Source organism: Macaca nemestrina, chromosome 4 (genome assembly GCF_043159975.1).
Source record: "Macaca nemestrina isolate mMacNem1 chromosome 4, mMacNem.hap1, whole genome shotgun sequence".
NCBI lineage: Eukaryota > Metazoa > Chordata > Mammalia > Primates > Cercopithecidae > Macaca > Macaca nemestrina.
In genome coordinates, this window is record NC_092128.1 from 182,054,837 (window position 1) to 182,073,309 (window position 18,473).

General features: G+C 47.9%; 1 long non-coding RNA gene across 5 annotated transcripts in view; it reads right to left on the reverse strand.

The window, feature by feature from the left end:
* LOC105472629 (uncharacterized) overlaps positions 1 to 18,074 on the reverse strand; it is a 96,835-nt gene extending 78,761 nt beyond the window's left edge. Inside the window, exons 1-2 of one of the 5 annotated variants that reach the window (XR_011622836.1) lie at positions 10,405 to 18,074; positions 4,994 to 9,378 (exon numbers count right to left, since the gene is read on the reverse strand). This is a non-coding gene — a long non-coding RNA (uncharacterized lncRNA). Of the gene's footprint in view, positions 1 to 4,993 lie in introns of all 5 variants that reach the window. The other 4 variants (XR_011622832.1, XR_011622834.1, XR_011622833.1 and 1 more) reach the window with 4 other exon arrangements.
* Between the last annotated feature and the right edge of the window lie 399 nt (positions 18,075 to 18,473).

Genomic DNA, 18,473 nt, shown 5'->3' on the forward strand with positions numbered 1-18,473 from the left:
AACCACGAGAAGATTGGACTTAGGCTGTCACAGCCAAGGAATGACTGGGGCTACCAGAAGCTGGGAGAGAGGCCTGGAACAGATCTCTCCCCACGGCTCTGCAGACCTTGGATTTGGTCTTCTCTCCTCTAGAACTGCAAGAGAATAAATCTCTCATGTTTTCAGCCACCCAGTTGGTGGCATTTTATTACAGCATCCCCAGGACTCATGCAGACTTGAATTCTAACAGTTCCCATGACTTTTGGGGTTTTTTTTGCCATCATTCCCACATACCATCCCACCTGGATCCCCTAGTACACGTCAGTGATCTGGGGGTGACCATATGTAGTCTCAGCATCTTAAAAATGCATTCTATAGGTTGCCAGATTTAACAAATACACATAGAGGATGCCTAGTTCAAGTTGAATTTCAGATAAACAACAGATAATTTTTAGTGCAAGTATTTAGTACGCTATTTATAAGTGTTTAGTATAAGTATTTACTATAAGTAATGTCCTTCGGACATACTTATACTAAAAACTTTTCTGTTGTTTATCTGAAATTCATGTTGAAACTGGATGTCCCGTATTTTATCTGGCAACCTAAATAATAAGCATCTTTGAAATACTCTAAACTCCCTGGAAAAGACATGTGCTTGGTGCCACGAGGCGGGCTGGGAGAATTTCCATGAGGCTGGGCCAAAAGACAGGGTTCATTGTTTGGCATCAGCTCACTTCTGCTTCCACAGTGAGAAGCAGAAACTTAATTGCTCCAAGGAACAATTAATTGGAGTAGAAAGCTTGATTCTTGCATTTCCTGCGTAGGTCACAAATTTCTGTTATTGCAATGTGCCTAATTTGTGGTTCAAAATGTAGTATCATCTTAATGCATGCCCGCAACTGAACTGTTCCACCTGAAATGAATGTAATCACCCTAACCCTAAACTATTCATAACAGACAGGCAAGCTTCAGGGGTGCATGACCCAGGCAGCCACACAGGGCCTTGTGCTCAGGACCCCACACTTGATTCAAAAATCTGCAGTCACTGTATTAAAATTCTTAATACATTTTGAGCACGGGGTCCTGCATTTTTATTTTGCACGGGGCCTCACAAATGCTGTCACCGGTCCAAGGACAGGTGTACCTCATAACACATAAGCTGCTGCACCAAATGCTTCCATCACTGAAAAGTGACAGATGCCTTGGTCTACTCTTTCCTGAACTCACTTCTAAGCGACTAGAGCCCTTTGGCCTGGCACCTCTCCTCTGCCACGTGCTGCTGTTTCCAGCACTGCTTTCATTTAATTAGTGTCTGGCTGGTTCAAAAGATTGTTTTTGATTCTGTGTGTGCTGTATGAGCTGTTGTCTGGATCCTCTTCCAACTTGGCCTTGGCAACACCCAGTGTCGAATCTGCTGTCTTTGGCTCTGTAAGACTGTGGTTTTTAAAGGACAATTGTTGCTCATAGCAACTTGAAGGCTGGATGGAGACTTGCCTGAAGCCCCATGAAGCAGCAGATTTGGGGCTATTTAATTTCCCACCAGTAGCTGATTCCAAAGGTGTGCTCGTGTGGAACCAAATCTCTCTGCCATCAGCCACATTTATTTTCTAATCTCCACTTTTTTCCTCCCTTCTCATGTACAGGGTTCAGCTTTCTTTCCCCTCCTCTAAGGTTTTCCTTCCAAATTCCCCTTATCCCTTTCCTTGTCCTCTCCCTGTTTGGAACCCATCCACTATTCCACATGCCTCTAGCTGACCCACTTTTTGCCCAGGTCTTTCTCCAGGGGAGAAGAACCAAAAGATGAGATTCAAATTCATCGTGCTGCTCATTAATGTCCCTTTTAAAGGTCTTGACAAGGGTGATGAAGCCAATGCCTAGGGGAGGAAATTTCAAAACTTGGCTTTCCAGTTCCATCCCAGTTCTTCACCTATGTCTTCAGTGATGCCACCATGCGAGGAGCATCAGGAAAGGAGCATTGAATTCTGGCTCAAAGTCACTGCTCTGTGACTTTGGCTAAGACACTGAAACTCTCAAGATCTTGGTTTCCTCATCTACAAAATAAGAGTGCTCAACTCCATAATGATCTCATAGAAACCTATAATTTGCATGCCAAAGTTATAACCATTAATTATCCTACACAGCACAGCAGGAATTTTCTAAATCTGAGGCTCGCGATCCACTGTATTAGTCAGCAGTTGCTGTGATAATGCTATGTAACAATCCCAACTCTTCTGGCTTAGAACAACAAACGTGTATTTCTTGCTCAACTCCATTTTTGCAGATTGGCTGGCACAGCTCTGCTCTGGGCTGCAGATCGGGTTCAGGTGGGCTCCACCTGTCTCTCATTCTGGGACCAGGCTCACCTACCAGCATCTGTTTGGGGCATGTTTTTCTCATGGGAAATGGCAGGGGCCCAAGAAGCTAGGCCAAGCTACACAAGCATATGCATGGGCTCCACCTGCCTACATCACCTAAGCTCACTTGCCAATAGCCAAAGCAAGTCATGTGGCCAAGTCTAATATCTATGGGGTTGGAAAAAATAGCCCAGGAAAGCCATGGCAAGGGCTGGAAGGAAAGGAAGAATTACGGAAAAAAGCAACTACTAGGCTCTCTGAGTCCTCTACATTGCAGGCAAATTTATATTGTTGGTTGTTATGAATTCAACTGTGTCCCCCAAAAAGAGATATGTTAGAGTTCTAACATTGCCCAGTATCTCGGAATGTGACCTTATTTGGAGAGACGATCATCGAGGTAAAGTCAGGTCATTAGGGTGGGCCCTAATCCTATATAACCAGTGTCCTCATAAGCAGGGAAAACATGGGCACAGAGATATGCATAGAGAGAAGACAATGAGAAGACCATCGGCAAGCCAAGGAGAGTCCTGGGGCAGGGCCTTCCTTCGCAGCCCTCAGAAGGAACCAACTTCACCAACAGCTTGATCTCTGACTTTTGGCCTCAGAACTGAGTGCTGAGATTTCTGTTGTTTAAGCCGCCCAGTTTGTGGTACTTTGTTTTGACAGCCCTGGGAAACTAACACACTATCATGTGTACATTTGTCTGGGGAGAGGGCCCCTGATGTTTATTAGATTCTGAAGGAGGATCCATGATCCATCAGCGCAGCTCACCATTCCCATGAGTCATGGTTACTTTGGCTTCAGTGAAAAGGCCAGGGGGAGCACACTGGCTCCCAGAATAGCCACAGTGGGCGGGAGGTCTGATGTGCCAGAGATCTGATTTGGTCCAAACCCATCCAAGGATGTCTCTATATAGCCCCAGCATGCTCCAAAAACACACATGAGCCTTGAAGACAGGGAGTCCTGACCTTGTTCTTGGTTCTCTCATTGCGGAGTCCCGTTGGATCTGTTTGTCTCCTTGGGATTTTGATTTGTCTTTGATCAAGAAGGGTTAGGCTTGTGCAAACTGCAGTACATCTAGAATCTCAATTGTCGACGTTTGCCAGACAACGGCTTTGCCCAGGGCCTAGGGCACTGGCCACAAATCTGTTCAATTAATACCACTTGACCAAATAACCAAGATGCTAAATTGGCCAAACTAACAGACTGCAGTGTTTTATAGGATCGCTTAAGAACTTTAACAGAAATGTTTTAACAACATTAACAAGAATTTGGTTTCAGTTAATAAATATATCGAAAAACACATTTTATCATCAGTAACCAAAATTGTAGTATCTAGCATTTAAGTTGTTTATATTATGCTAACATCTAAGAGACAAAAAAAAAAAAAATAAGCTAATTGATTGGCCTGGTGAATAGATTTTAACCCAAGACCACCATGTACAGTTGCACAGGCTGTGCACTATACCACCTCAAGAACTCCATGTGCATAGCCATGATGTGAGCATGCCTCCAAAACTGCACAGCACAGCAACCATGGCTTCAACAAATTCACTCCTCCCCAACCTAAGACCCCTGTCATCATATTAATTGCCCCCTTCTCTCTGACCATGGACTTTTTCTCTGACCATTCCCCAAAGCCATCACCATCCTGTCCTTTTCAGAACCCTGTAACAAGACCCTGTTTGTTAATGCATTTCCATTCCATTCTCTGACTGCCCTGCCTGCTAACCCCCAACCCCTCTCTGCCAAGAAAAGAATGCACATCCTCACACTGACATGTTGTGCAAACAAGTCTTTTACCTAAGAACTACTGCAGGTGCAGGAATCCAGCACTGTGAAGGCTGGAATGGGGAAGTTTATCAGCAGCAGATGGGGCATACCTGATGGAGAAATTCCAAAGAGGGATAATAAGACTCTGCCTGCCTCCTTCATGGAAATATACTCTGAGGTGGAAATGTATACAGTGTTCCCATAAGGGGCTTAGAACCATCATAAATGCATCATGTACAGATACAGCATAAAAGTGAGGATGGAGGGTCACAAGTGGCTGGTGCATTAAGGACTCCCAGGCTGTAGGTGACCCCCTGGGATGTCATCATACCACTTAGCATCCCCATTATTCTTTTTAATTAAAATGAAATTAACATAATATAAAATTAATCATTTTAAAATGAACAATTCAGTGGCATTCAGTACATTCACAATGTTGAGCAACCACCACCCCAATCTAGTTCCAGAACATTCCACCACCCCAAAAGAAAGTCCCATACCCATTAAGCAGCGACTCCCCATTCTCCCTCCCCCATCTCTCACCCTGACCCTTGGCAACCACTAATCTGCTTTCTGTCTCTTTGAATGCCCCTATTCTGGGCATTTGATATAAATGGAATCGTACAACATGTGACCTTTTGTATCTGCCTTCGACTTAACATAATGTTTTCGAGGTTCATCCAGGTTGTAACATGTGTCAGTCTTCCACTCTTTTTTATGACTGAATAATGGTCCAATATGTGGAGAGACCACATTTTGTTTATCCATGCCTCCAATAATGGACATCTGGGTTGCTTCTACTTTTTAGCTATCATGAATAATGCTGCTACAAACATTTGTGTAGAACTATTTATTGAGCGCTGTTTTAGGCTCTCTTGGGTATTTACCTAGGAATGGAATTGCTGTGCATCTTCATCATGATATCCTCTCGTTTTTCCAGCCTTTATTCTGAATCTTTTTAGAGGCCAAGGAAAGCCAACTTTTCCTGTAAATAAGCAGATAGTAAATATTTTAGGCTTTGCAAGCCAGATGGTCTCTGATGCAACTACTCAACTCTGCCTTTGTAGCATGAAGCAACCACAGACAATCCGTAAAAAGTTTATGGCTCTTCAATAAAAGTTTATTGACAAAAACAGACAAAGGGCCAGATTTGGGCCTCAGGCTGTGGTTTGCCAACCCCAGCTCTAGGACAAGCCCAAGTGGATGCAGCCTCTTCCAAGCGCCCCATTTCACAGGAGAGGCACCTCCTCCAATCCAGCTTTCTATTGCCAGTGAGGATGAGCAAAGGAGATGGACCTAGCCTGTGGCAGAAGAGAGTTGAGGAACTTCCTTTGAAGCTGATTATGAAATATATGAAATCTTGGGATGTGCTTCTGCTATGAACAGTGGCATTGTGCTCTCTGTTGATGTAAGAGTCAGGCTGCCATCTTTCAGGTGGTTTTTGAGAATAAAAGTTTGTTGAGTACTTTGACCAATCTCTTGGTGTCCTTTCTAACATTCACCCTTTCTGAGATTTATCAGGGGAAAAAGGGCCGCTCATGCTCAAAAGCTCATTCACCCAAGAAGCATTTACTGAGCCTTTACTGTGTGCAGGCACTATGCTAAATCTTAAGTATTTAAAATGATGCATTCCTGGAGGCTTTCTTTGGCAAGTTGGCTTGGATACCTCTAGTAATGGGGTGCTCGCTACCTACACAGGGCATCCTACCCCATGGCTGGGCAGTTCTTTGCTCCTCAGAAGTACCTAAACCTCACCAGTATGCTTACACACCTCCCTCCCACCAGTCAAATATCAACAGGCACCCCCACCATAAACAGGTACACAGAGAACAGGTGAGAAAATGAGGAAATAGCAAGCAAACCAACAAAAAAACACTGACTGCCGCTCTTCTCACTCCTGGTATTTCTAAAAAGCAGAACGAAATCAATTTCACACCCAAGACATCTTGAAATGTTCCCAAACTTGGGCAAAGTTGACAACTGAATTCTAAGGAACTGCTTCCCATTAAGAAGAAGACATTAGGAAAGAAAATTATCAGAACTTTTTGTTTAAACCATGGTCTCAGTCAGGCATGGTGACTCAGGCCTATAATCCCAGAACTTTGTGGGGCTGAAACGGGCAGATTGCTTGAGCCCAGGAGTTAAAGAGCAGCCTGGGCAGTGCACTGAGATCCGATCTCTACAAAAACTTAAACACTTAGCTGGGCATGGTGGGGTGAACCTGTGGTACCAGCAGCTACTCAGAAGGCTAAGGAGGAAGGATTGCTTGAGCCCAGGGGGTCAAGCCTGCAGTGAGCCATGACTGTACCACTGCACTCCAGCCTGGGCAACAGAACAGAGTGACACCCTGTCTCAAAAAACAAAAACAAATAACCTCGTCTCCAGAAAAGGCAAATGAGAGGCTGGACAGCACAGAGATGAAAAACGCAGACCTTGGGGCCTGGCAGGTCTGGGTTTGAAGGCTGCTCTTTTTCCCTTTAGCTGGGGGACCTGGGGCACGTCATTTCTTAGAGGAGGCAGAGTTTCCTCAACTGTAAAACCAGGTTAGAATAGTACCAACTGCATAGGATGGCCGTGGGATGGAATGAGACACGCCATCTGTAGTGGCCACACGGAGCCACGAGCTATTACTAAGTCAGCAGGCCTTCCCACCTGGCCAATCTCTTGTGGCTAAACAGAAGAAGGTGCAGAAACACCGCAGAGATGGCTCATAAGTGCCATGGAGGGGCTACGGATTCAATTAAAAGAAAAAAATAAAGTCTGGAGGAAATGGAGGCAGGCAGAGGTCAGGGACAGGAGAAAAGGGGAAGAAGCACAACTGAGGCATCCAAATGCAGAAGCCACTAGAAGCGGCGCCCCAACCCCACCCCTGCAAGAGCCTCCAAGAAATACTTGGCTGCATCACAGGCTTCACCTCTTCCTGCCCACATGCCTGCAAGATCCTGTTCTCAAGCTGCAGTCTGTGCGGAGTCGCAACCCACGAAACAGTTACAAAATCCATTCCAATGTCTGCAGCCAGCAATGGATAAACGTGAAACTAGAATAGGTCAGAGTGCTTAGCACATCTAGGGGAAGTACTGTATTGTGTTAAACCTTTTCAGTAATATGCACATATGTAGACCTGCTCGTGTCATCTACATAAGGATATAGGCACACTTACACAGACTAGAATCAACACTGTCAGCGTGCAGTGTGCATAATGTATGGTAAGAGTAAGTACTGGTCGGGCGCGGTGGCTCGTGCCTGTAATCCCAGCATTTTGAGGCCAAGGTGGGAGGATTTGATGAGAACAGGAGTTCAAGACCAGCCTGGCCAATATAGTGAGACTCTGTCTCAAAAAAACAAAAAAAAAAAGGTGAAAAAAAAGAGTATTATTCAGATAAACCTTTCCTATTATTATATATATGTATTCGCAATGTATATATCCATATATTCACACATATATACATATCTTGTTAAATTGTTCTTGGTTTTACACATATGTATATGCACACACACAATAGAACACGGGCTTCTCGCTGTGAGTTACGGTCGGGGAGATCGAAGCCACTGTCTAAAGCACCCTTCAGGAGTGGCTCCCAGGGCTCCGCGAGCCCGAGAGGGAAAACTGCTTGGAGCCCCTGGCAGTTCTATCCTGTGGCCCCACTGTGCTGCCAGGGAGCGCGGGCAGGGCAGGGGGAGCAATGGGATGTTCATTTATTTCCCGAAGAGGCCAGGGCATAACATTAATTCTAAATGTAACAATTAAATTCCAATTAAAACTCAATTTTAAATGTGAAAGTCTCTAATAGGTACCAACCAACGTCTCTCTGCATCCATGAGAACTTCCGGGTCCCCTACGTCAAAGTTATAAGCAAAGCTAGCACCAGAGAAAGTTCCGATTTTTCATGAACCTGAGTCGGATTCTCAGGAACCAAAGATTAGAGTATTGATTCTTCCAGCATTCAGCACATCTGATAGCACCCGGGGGGTTATAAACGGCAACAAATCCTGTGAAATATCAGCCCAGAGAACACAATCTTTATTTTACAACACTTACAAAGAGATCCCCTAAGGTTTATTTTTAAAATAAATAACATTATAAAAAGCAATTTTAGTCACCAGCCTGTTGTTACAGCAAAATATCTGAGCCCCAGACTCCTAGGCAGATGCCATCACCAGCCTGTGTGTGATTAGGAAAACGGGGTCTGGTGAGGGTGGTGCCCCACTCAGTTGAGAGGCTCCCCTCTCAATCCCTGTCCATTTATCCTGCTGGGAGCTCTGTGGTTTGGGTCTCTATGTCTTCCTTTTCTTGAAGTGTTCGATTTTTCCCCAAGTCAAAAAGGGTGGCATCCTTCTAGGTTACCAGCTAAGTACATCAAAACCCCCAGGGCTCCATGTCCCGCTGAAGGTCAGGGCGAGGCCTCCGCCCCTCAGCACCAGCCCCTCCCTCTCCTTCCCCCTCCGAAAGGAGGGCCAGGTGTGGTGGCTCACGTCTGGAATCCCAGCACTTTGGGAGGCCGAGGTGAGCAGATCATGACATCAAGAGATCGAGACCATCCTGGCCAACATGCTGAAACCCCATCTCTACTAAAAATACAAAAATTAGCTGGGCATGGTGGCGCATGCCCGTAGTCCCAGCTACTTGGGAGGCCGAGGCAGGAGAATCGATCCAACCTGGGAGGCAGAGGTTGCAGTGAGCCGAGATGGCGCCACTGCACTCCAGCCTGGTAACAGAGTAAGACCCCATCTCAGAAAAAAAAAAAAAAAGGAGGAGGAGGAGGAGGACTATGAGGACAAGGAGGAGGAGGAGAAAAAGGAGGAGGAGGAGGAGAATAAGAAGGAGGAGAAGAAGAAGGAGAAGAAGGAGGCAGAGAAGGAGGAGGAGGAGGAGAAGAAGGAGAAAGTGAAGGAGAAGGAGAAAGTGAAGGAGAAGGAGAAAGTGAAGGAGAAGGAGAAGGAGAAAGTGAAGGAGAAGAACAAGAGGACAGGTGCCAGGCAGACATTCCTAGTAGGAAAGCTCTCATTCAAGGGGTCTAATCACAGACCCCCAAAGTGTCCTGTCTGTGGACAGAATTCCAGCAGTCTGGAACTTGCATAGAGAAAAAACGACTTTTTTTTTCCCCACTAATCTCTAGCTGAACATTAGTATTTCCTTCCATCATGAACATACACAACAAGTCACAGAAGCAAGAACAGTACCTGGCACTTGGTCACCATTTAGAAATCACAGCTACTTTCATATGACACTACATCTGTTCCATGAGTCTCAGAATAGCGTTTGTGCCCATCACTACATGGAAATGAGAGTAGTTATCAGAACTGTTGATAGATCTATGAAAACATTAATTTTTTAAAGAGCACAAATTAAAACAAATATTTGGGTAAATATGTATCAGTGTAATTGATTTCCTTTGTAACCCAGAGTGTTTTATTTTATACATTCAAAAGCATTCTCCTATTAAGGGGCCCATAGAGGTCATGGCACCCAAAGAGGAAGGAACCCCCTGCCCTCACCAAAAACTCAGCTCACGGGGCCGACACACACAGGAGACCCCTAACCAAGGCTGTGGGCCAGATGGGTGCAGACTCTGAGAGAGGCTGCGGGGAGATGGTTGCTCCTCGGTCATCCAGCAGCATCTTCGCCATATTCACACTTTATAATAACTAAACTGACTCAAAGCGTTTTGTGGAGCAGAAATGGCTGACGGTAATTTTTTTTTCTCACATAACAGTTTACGGACGGTATGCAAACCATTGCACTAGAACCCCACAACTGCTAGGCTGGCAAGCTGGGTATATTGTCATTTCTTAAATAAAGAAGCTGAGACGCAAAGGAATGTAATGCTTTGTTCAGAGTCATTGAATCCATCTGCTGGTGGCAGAGCGAAGCCTCGCAGCTGTCTTCTGACGCCAAGTCCCGGTACCTGGCTGGGCTGCCGCTCCAGGTGCGGGCATACCTTGCACCTGCGGGCATATACTGCGCACGCGCCTTGTGCTGGCCCCGCCCCTCTGGCCCCGCCTTCCACACCCGTGCCCAGCCCCTTGGTATGAACTTAGGTTCATGGGACACCCTGTGACGATGATCATTAGGACAAGTATGCACTTGTTTATTGTCCTGGGAGTCCCTTGGCTTCTCATAAGCTTGAAGCGCTGCGCACCCCCATTGTCCCAGTGCCATGACAAGCCATGCAAAGGTAAACAATAGCAGTAACTAATGGTCACTAGGCGGGACGGTCCACTTTCCCCAGAATATCTGCAAAAATGCATGCCAAAGGTAGTACGCCACTTCCATTTCCCGACCCGCTGCTGCACTTACAGTCCTCCTGCTTCTTCTCCAGCTGGGTCTCCCAATAAAATCCAAGGCCTGGAGAGGGAGGGTTCTGGCTCCTGGCCCCTGTCACTGGGCTGGCCTGGATGGTGGCCTGGCGATGCCGGGGGAGCTAGCTTCATGCACACCAGTCCTCTCATCTCCCCGTGCAGGGAGTAGGAAGGACACTTTTCCTCCCATTTTACGGATTCAAAAACAGAGCCCACCAGTGTGTGTGCAAGCCGGGTTGGCACCTGAGTCCCCACCCTCCCCTCTTGGTTCAGTGTAGGACAACAAGGGCTCATGGGCTCCATGCCTGCTGCATGAGACTGAATTATCCTTCCTCTCTGTTTTACAGTCAAGATCCCCCCACAAAAGGACTTTCTGGCAAAAACAGCTCTTTGTCCTCTTCCCCTGTCTTCTGACCTCTTAAACTTCCCTCCAGCTTCTGGAACTTCTTTGAAGGGAATCTCCCTAAACTACTCGTCACAGTATTACATGGGGTGGAGCTGGAACATTTTTGCTTAGGATGCAAGATCCTGTTTAAACTGCACTCTGTTTCAAAACTCTGGTGTTTAGCCTCTCTCTGTCTCCTGGGCTTGTGGGGGTGGGCAGGGGTGGGAGTGGCGTGACTCACTGCAGTAGGTTGCATATAAACCTTGTTGGTGCAAGATGGGTGAGTATTCAGGTGCACATATTTGAATGACCACCTGCATATCATCAGCCCTTGGATAGCATCTCTACTTTCTTGGGAGATTGGAGGTAAGGATACAAAATGCTGCAGAGACTCACCGAGTCTCCAAGCAAGAAAAGAGTCAACAGGCCGGGCACGGTGGCTCAAGCCTGTAATCCCAGCACTTTGGGAGGCCGAGGCGGGTGGATCACGAGGTCAGGAGATCGAGACTATCCTGGCTAACATGGTGAAACCCCGTCTCTACTAAAAATACAAAAAACTAGCCGGGTGTGGTGGCGGGCGCCTGTAGTCTCAGCTACTTGGGAGGCTGAGGCGGGAGAATGGCGTGAACCTGGGAGGCGGAGCTTGCAGTGAGCCGAGATCACGCCACTGCACTCCAGCCTGGGAGACACAGCGAGACTCCGTCTCAAAAAAAAAAAAAAAAAAAAAAAAAAAAAGAGTCAACAGCAGCTGAAAGTTGCGGGGCAGGGGATGGTGAAGTTCAGGACCTAGCCCTGTTGAGCTTGAGCAAGGTCAAAATTTTCCTGACATCTTCTGGGTATTTCCACAGTTGAGAATGCTAAATGGTGTGGGCAGGTTGCTGGGTGCCAAGTACAACATGATGGACAGCTGGGCACTTACTGGACCCACGCTAGTGGCTGTACTGCTGTGTGGCCAGTCCTGGCAGTGGGAGGTAGGAGATAACCAGGGCTTCACAAAGAGAGAACAGATACTTCCTCCACAGTGAAGGAGGAGCTGCCACTCCCACCTTCTCTCCACCTTCTGGCCAGTGTCTCTAACATGCTCAACACCTGGGGTGCTTGCTAAAGATACAGGTTCCAGACCCTGTCCCACAGCTACAGAAGCCAGCTTCCCACTCTGGGGAGCTGCAGTTCAACAAGCACCCCCCTATGCCCATGGTTCCCGAATACTGATGGGCATCAGAATCTCCAGACACTTGTTAAAATCCACGCCTTTCCATTTACCCCAGTCTATGAATCAGCATCTCCAGAAACCAGGCCAGATGATTCTCAGGCATCTAAAGTTTGAGATCCTACTTTGGATGAGTGATTTTCAAAGTGTAGTCCCCAGACAAGCAGCACCTGTGTCACCTGGGTGCTTGTTAGACATGCACATTCTGGGGCCCCACCCCAGACCTCCGGAGTCAGAAACTTGGGACGGGGCCCCGCCCTCCAGGTGAGAGCCACTGGAGTAGACTGTGAGCTTCCCAAGGCCAGGGACTTGTCCTGGTCACAGCTTAGAGTGTGGGACTTGGTGCTGAGTCAGCACTGGGGCTCTCCCTGGCTTCTAAGAGAAGTGAATGAGTTTTGCTCACCACTGACTGCCCAGGAGACCCCACCTGGGCCAGAAGGAGCTGCCTGCTGTCTCCCTCTCCCAGGTGCCAGAACACAGCTCCTTGGGTACCTGTATTTGCGGGGAAGGCTGCTGTATGGGGAGAGAGCAGGCCTTGCCCTCAGTCTGGCTAACTCCTTACAGCTCCAATTTAATCTATCTTTCTCTGCAGCTGCAAAGGAATTGCCCCGTGCCTTATGCATTTCGCCTCAGAGTCCCACGAGTGCAATGTCCAATGTGGGGTGTGCTTTCTCTACTTGCTTACAGCACAGAACAAATATGCCTCTGCTCCTATATGAACATGAACTGCTCATTCTAGTGATGGCTCTGAACAAAGCCAGGGGCCCCCTTTAAGTTGGCTTGAACGTTTGCATTTCTGTTCTAGTCCTTCTCATTTACAGACAACACATGGAGCCCTCCAAGCCCTTGCCACCCCTTTCCAGTCCTATTCCACTCTTCCCTCACCCTTCCCAGACCAGCTCAGCACCCCTCATCCGGGAAACTTCTCTAGCCCTTTCCAGCCCTGGCTGATCCACCTGCTCTCCAAAGGTGAAGAAGCCGTTGCCTTCCATGAGTATTTGGCACTTTGGGGCTCTCTTGAACCTTTGTCTTATTTCCCCACTAAAAATGACAGTCTGATCAGGGCAGGGTCAATATTTATTGTTTTATTTTCATTCCATCAAATTACTCAGCACCCCAGAGAGTTTTGATCATGAAGGTGCTCAGTAAGTGTTGGACGGCAGCATAGAGGTCAAGCACAAAAGCAAGAAACCACATGGCCACTGCTGCGGATGAGTGTCTCTGGATGTGCCCACACCCTTAGAATGGTTCCAGATCAACTGGGCATCTGTCCAGCAGCCTAGGAGTGGGCTTTGGATCCTTTACAAAAACAAGAAGGCAGTAGCACCCCTTGAGAACTATGCTGCCCTACAGTTAACCTGCCTCTAAAGTACAGGCCCTTCCAATCTGCTCAAGTGTGAGGTCAGGAATTCGAGACCAGCCTGGCCAACATGGTGAAACCCCATCTGTACTAAAAATACAAAAATTAGCCGGGCGTGGTGATGCACACATGTAATTCCCAGCTACTCAGGAGGCTTAGGCAGGAGAATCACTTGAACCAGGGAGACAGAGGTTGCAGTGAGCCGAGATCACGCCACTGCACTCCAGCCTGGACAACAGAGCGAGACTCCGTCTCAGAAAAAAAGAAAAAGAAAAAAAAAGCAGGGAGAAGGACCTTGGAATAGGCTTCATCAGACCTGTGTTCAAATTAATCACTACGTATTATTAATATCAGAATAAAAGTTAGCCTTCAGCTGACCTCCGCCACTGCTCTCCGCTGGCCCACTCCGGAGGGATCGGCTCTGCACCCTGGATTTCTGCCCTGCCTGCACCCTCCCAGGAAGACGCTGCCTCTGCCCTGTGTTGGGGGGCATTTGAGTTTGGAGATGAAGGAGAACTGGGAAGAGAAGACAGGAAGAGCTTCAGTCATGGCCGGAGAGACGCACTGGAAAGTAGGGCAGAAGAATGCGGTCAGAGAATGTGGGAAAATTGGAATGCTGGAAGAAGGAGAAATGAAATGAGAAGAGGTGCTGGGGATAAGTTGGATCCCCTTTAATGTACTTCCAGAAGTGCAAATAAATGATGGGATTTCCTTTACATTGATCTTCGATGATCAAACTGTGCTTCTTAAACTAAACATGATTCTCAGAGACAGTCACGGCTGCAATGCGGTTACAATGATGATGAGGAGCCTTTCCTGGCCCTGGAGCTAACTACATCCCACGCAATTGGCCCCGAGACAGGTACTGCTGTCAATAATGACCTTGCAGGTGGGGACAGTCAGGCAGACAAGAGGTTGCCCCAGGCCCCACAGCTGGCCAAGGCAAAGCCCAAATTGGAGTTCATGCTGGTGCCAGGTGGGTGCTCTCAGACACTCCTGTCCTGTCTTTAGGCAGGGCCAGCCCCTCCCCATGCACGGCTCCAGCCAGGCTCTCACCCCTTTCCTTAAAAGTGAACCAGATCCAGGACCAACAGCTGGAGACAGCACTCTGGGAAGCTGATCCCCAAGTTGACATCTGAGGCTCAAATTCTCTCTGATTCAACCCCACGAGGAGCCAGCTGGGGTCTGAGCCGGGGCAGCAGGGACAGAGCTGCCGCCGGGGGTCTGCTGCCAGCGGGCATCGCCGCAGAGGGCGCAGCCTGCGGGCGGAATGGAAACCAGACAGGGGCTCTCCAGGCCCACCGGGCCGGCCATCCGGAGGGTCTGCAGCTAATTAAGACTGAAGGGAGCACTGAATAACCCTTTTGTGGATCAAAAGCACTCTGTTGGAAACCCAGCTGACAACTCCAACAAAACTGACTTCATGGTTTCTTATGAGAAAACTGTGAATACATCGAGGACTGAAGAAGCGCTTTGTTCCAGACCTTCGTGGGAGCACCAGAGATTCGGATTACAAAGCGGCCCTGCCCGGCTGCAACAAACAGCGCCTGGCTGAAGTCAAGGCTGTCTCGGTGTAGGAAAGCCAGAAATAACACATTACACTGAAGCTGGGGCACGGTGTGGCCACGACTGCTCGCTCGTGTGCTTCATTTACAGAAAAGGACACACATATCCCACCCCAATCTGATCAGAACCAGACAAGACTGGAAGGCTGGGTACAAAGCACACTGAGCCCCTCCCCCAAGAGGGTCTCCACTGAGCCTGTATCAGGATGGGTATATCCCTTCGCCTCTGCACTCCAGGCTGCACTCGGGAATCACCCAGAGCTTCAAACACGCTCCATGCCAGGATCCCAGCCCCAGGGATGTAATGTAATTGACCTGGGTGCAGCCTGACGTCAGCATTTGTAGGAGCTGCCTGGGTGTCGTGGGTTGGATGGTGTCCCCCACCAGAAGATATGTCCACCCAGAACCTCCAAATGTGACTTGACTGGAATAAGGGTCTTTGTAGATGTCAGTAACCCTTTTCCCACTTGCCCAAGAATGCTCCCCGGCAGCATTTACTGGAAGATAATTTTGCTACAAAATGCCTTGGTTTTATTATTATTTTCAAATCGCTCTAGTATATTGACTTTGGAAACAAAACACATCATTCCATTTATAGCATTCTGGTTTTAGTAGTGGTATTTCCATTTACAAAACTATAGTAACTCTCGGGTGCTGAAAATGTCACACCCTAGAAAATGCAGCCTTCCTACACGTGATGTTAACATCGTTCTTGAGCCATTATTGGCCAGAGATTCATTTGATGAATCCGATTCTTCTGAAACAGATGATTCTGATGATTTAGACGATTCTGATGTTAGTTCTGTGTAGAAATAACTCCAAGAACAGTTTCTGTATTTTATTTTCACATTAAAAATCCATCAGACTTGCTTCAGCCTCAAAGAGCACGTTTATGTAAAAAATGAGTACTGGCAGCAAGCTGCACTTTATTTTCTAAACAAGAAAAGGGTGAAGGTAAAGATCTCTAGATGAGATCATCCTGGACGAGGGCAGGTCCTAAATCCAATGACTTGTGTCCTCATAGGAGACAGAAAAGGAGACCCTGCAAACAAGGCCGTGTGAAGACAGAGGCAGAGACTGGAGTGATGCTGGTTCCATACAAGGAAGGCCAAGGATGGGGGTCACCAGGAACAGGAGGGAGGCCTGGAACACATGCTCCTGTGTAGCTGCCAGCAGGGGCCACCCTGCCCACACCTTGACTTTGGCCTTCAGAACTGTGAGGGAGCAAATTTCTGTGTTCTAAGCCAGCGGTCCTCAACTTTTTTGGCACCAGGGACCAGTTTTGCGGGAGACAATTTTTCCACACACAGAGGGGATGGTTTTAGGATGACTCAAGGGCATGACGTGTATCATGCACTTTATTTCTATTATTATTACACTGTAATATGTAATGAAATCATTACACAACTCACCAGAACGAAGAATCAGTGGGAGACCTGAGCCTGTTTTCCAGGAACTAGGCAGTCCCATCCTAGGGAGATGGAGACAGTGACAGATCATCAGGCATTAGATTCTCATAAGGAGCACACCGCCTAGATCCCTCGCAGTTCACGATAAGCTTCAAGCTCCTTTAAGAATCTAATGCCACCACTGATCTGACAGGAGGTGGCGCTCAGGCGGTAATGGTCACTTGCCTACACTCACCTCTTGTCCAGTACTGGTCCATGGCCTGGGGTTGGGGACCCCTGTTCTAAGTCACCCAGGTTTGTTACAGCAGTCCCAGGAAACTCATTCAGCAGGTGGATTTGGGTGGCCCTAATCTAATAAGACTGATGTCCTTATAAGAAGAGGGGATTAGGACACAGACACACACAGGCGGATAATGCTGTGAGGGTTCAGGGAGAAGAGGCCTTCTACAAGCCAAGGAGAGAGGCCTCAGGAGGAATCAACCCTGCCCACACCTTGATCCAGGGCTCCAGCCTCCAGAACTGGGAGGAAACAAACGTCTATTGCTTAAGCCACCAGTCCATGGTGTTTTGTTAGGGGGCCCTCGCAGACTCATACACTAGGTACTTGATGTATGTTATTTTACCTGATCCTTATGGCAATTTTGTAAGTTGTGTTTAGGCCCTGTAGTCCTGGAGCCAGGAGTTCGAGACCAGCCTGGACTACATAGTGAGACTCAATCTCTGAAAAATTAAAAAGTAGCCAGATGTGATGGCACATGCCTATAGTCCCAGCTACTCAAGAGGCTGAGGTGGAAGGATCACTTAAGCGCATGAGTTCGAGGCTGCAGTGAGCGGTGATGGTGCCACTGCACTCCAGTAGCCTGGACAACAAAACAGGACCCCATCTCTAAAAAAAAAAAAAAAAAAAAGGAAGTTGTTGTTTTATTATTATTCCCTTTTTGCAAATGAGGAAAATAAATATAAAAGGTTAAGTGGCCCATCCAAACTCACATATATGGTAAATGTCAGAGCCAGGATCCAACATGGCCTATCTCAGGTCACAGCTGGCGCCAGGGTCCCTGGTTCTGGGTGGCACCCCCGGACGCAGGGGCCTTAGAGGCTGGGAAGTGCTCCCTCCCAGCGGGCAGTCTATAGCCGGTGATGCTCACTGCTTTGCCACCCTCGGGCCTAGAACAGAGGGCTTTGCACGTGTCTCACATCGTCTCAGGGCTGTTTAGTCCCAGGTTGAGGGTAAGAGGAAGGAGGAGCCCCCAAGGCCACAGTTGGGGTCCTCAGTGAACATCCGGGGGCAAGAAAACCTCCAGAAGGTGCACTTTCCATCAGCAGCCTGGGGGGGGAACGATACTTTTCTATGAAGAAAAGATGCATTCACTTAAAACAGGAACGAGATCTAGTTCCCTTCAATAAGCACTGCCCATATTCTATATTGAAATAGGCTGTTTAGGCCGGGCGCGGTGGCTCAAGCCTGTAATCCCAGCACTTTGGGAGGCCGAGACGGGCGGATCACTAGGTCAGGAGATCGAGACCATCCTGGCTAACACGGTGAAACCCCGTCTCTACTAAAAAATACAAAAAAAAACTAGCCGGGCGAGGTGGCGGGCGCCTGTAGTCCCAGCTACTCAGGAGGCTGAGACAAGAGAATGGCCCGAACCCGGGAGGCGGAGCTTGCAGTGAGCTGAGATCCGGCCACTGCACTCCAGCCTGGGCGACAGAGCGAGACTCCGTCTCAAAAAAAAAAAAAAAAAAAAAAAAGAAATAGGCTGTTTTTCAGTATTTTACCCAGAGTAGCTAACTTGATCCCCAAAACACACCAGCAAAATAAGTAAAGGAAGAATCCCTCCATTTTACAAGAAAATCTCAGGCTCAGAAACGTCTGTGTTTGGGAGGGTGCGGTGGCTCACGTCTGTAATCCCAGCACTTTGGGAGGCCGAGGCGGGTGGATCACCTGAGGTCAGGGGTTTGAGACCAGCCTAGCCAACATGGTGAAACCCCATCTCTACTAAAAATACAAAAATTAGGCAGGCGTGGTGGTGGGCACCTGTAGTCCCAGCTACTTAGGAGGCTGAGGCAGGAGAATTGCCTGAACCTGGCGGGTGGAGGTTACAGTGAGCCGAGATCAAGTCACTGAAGAAATGGCT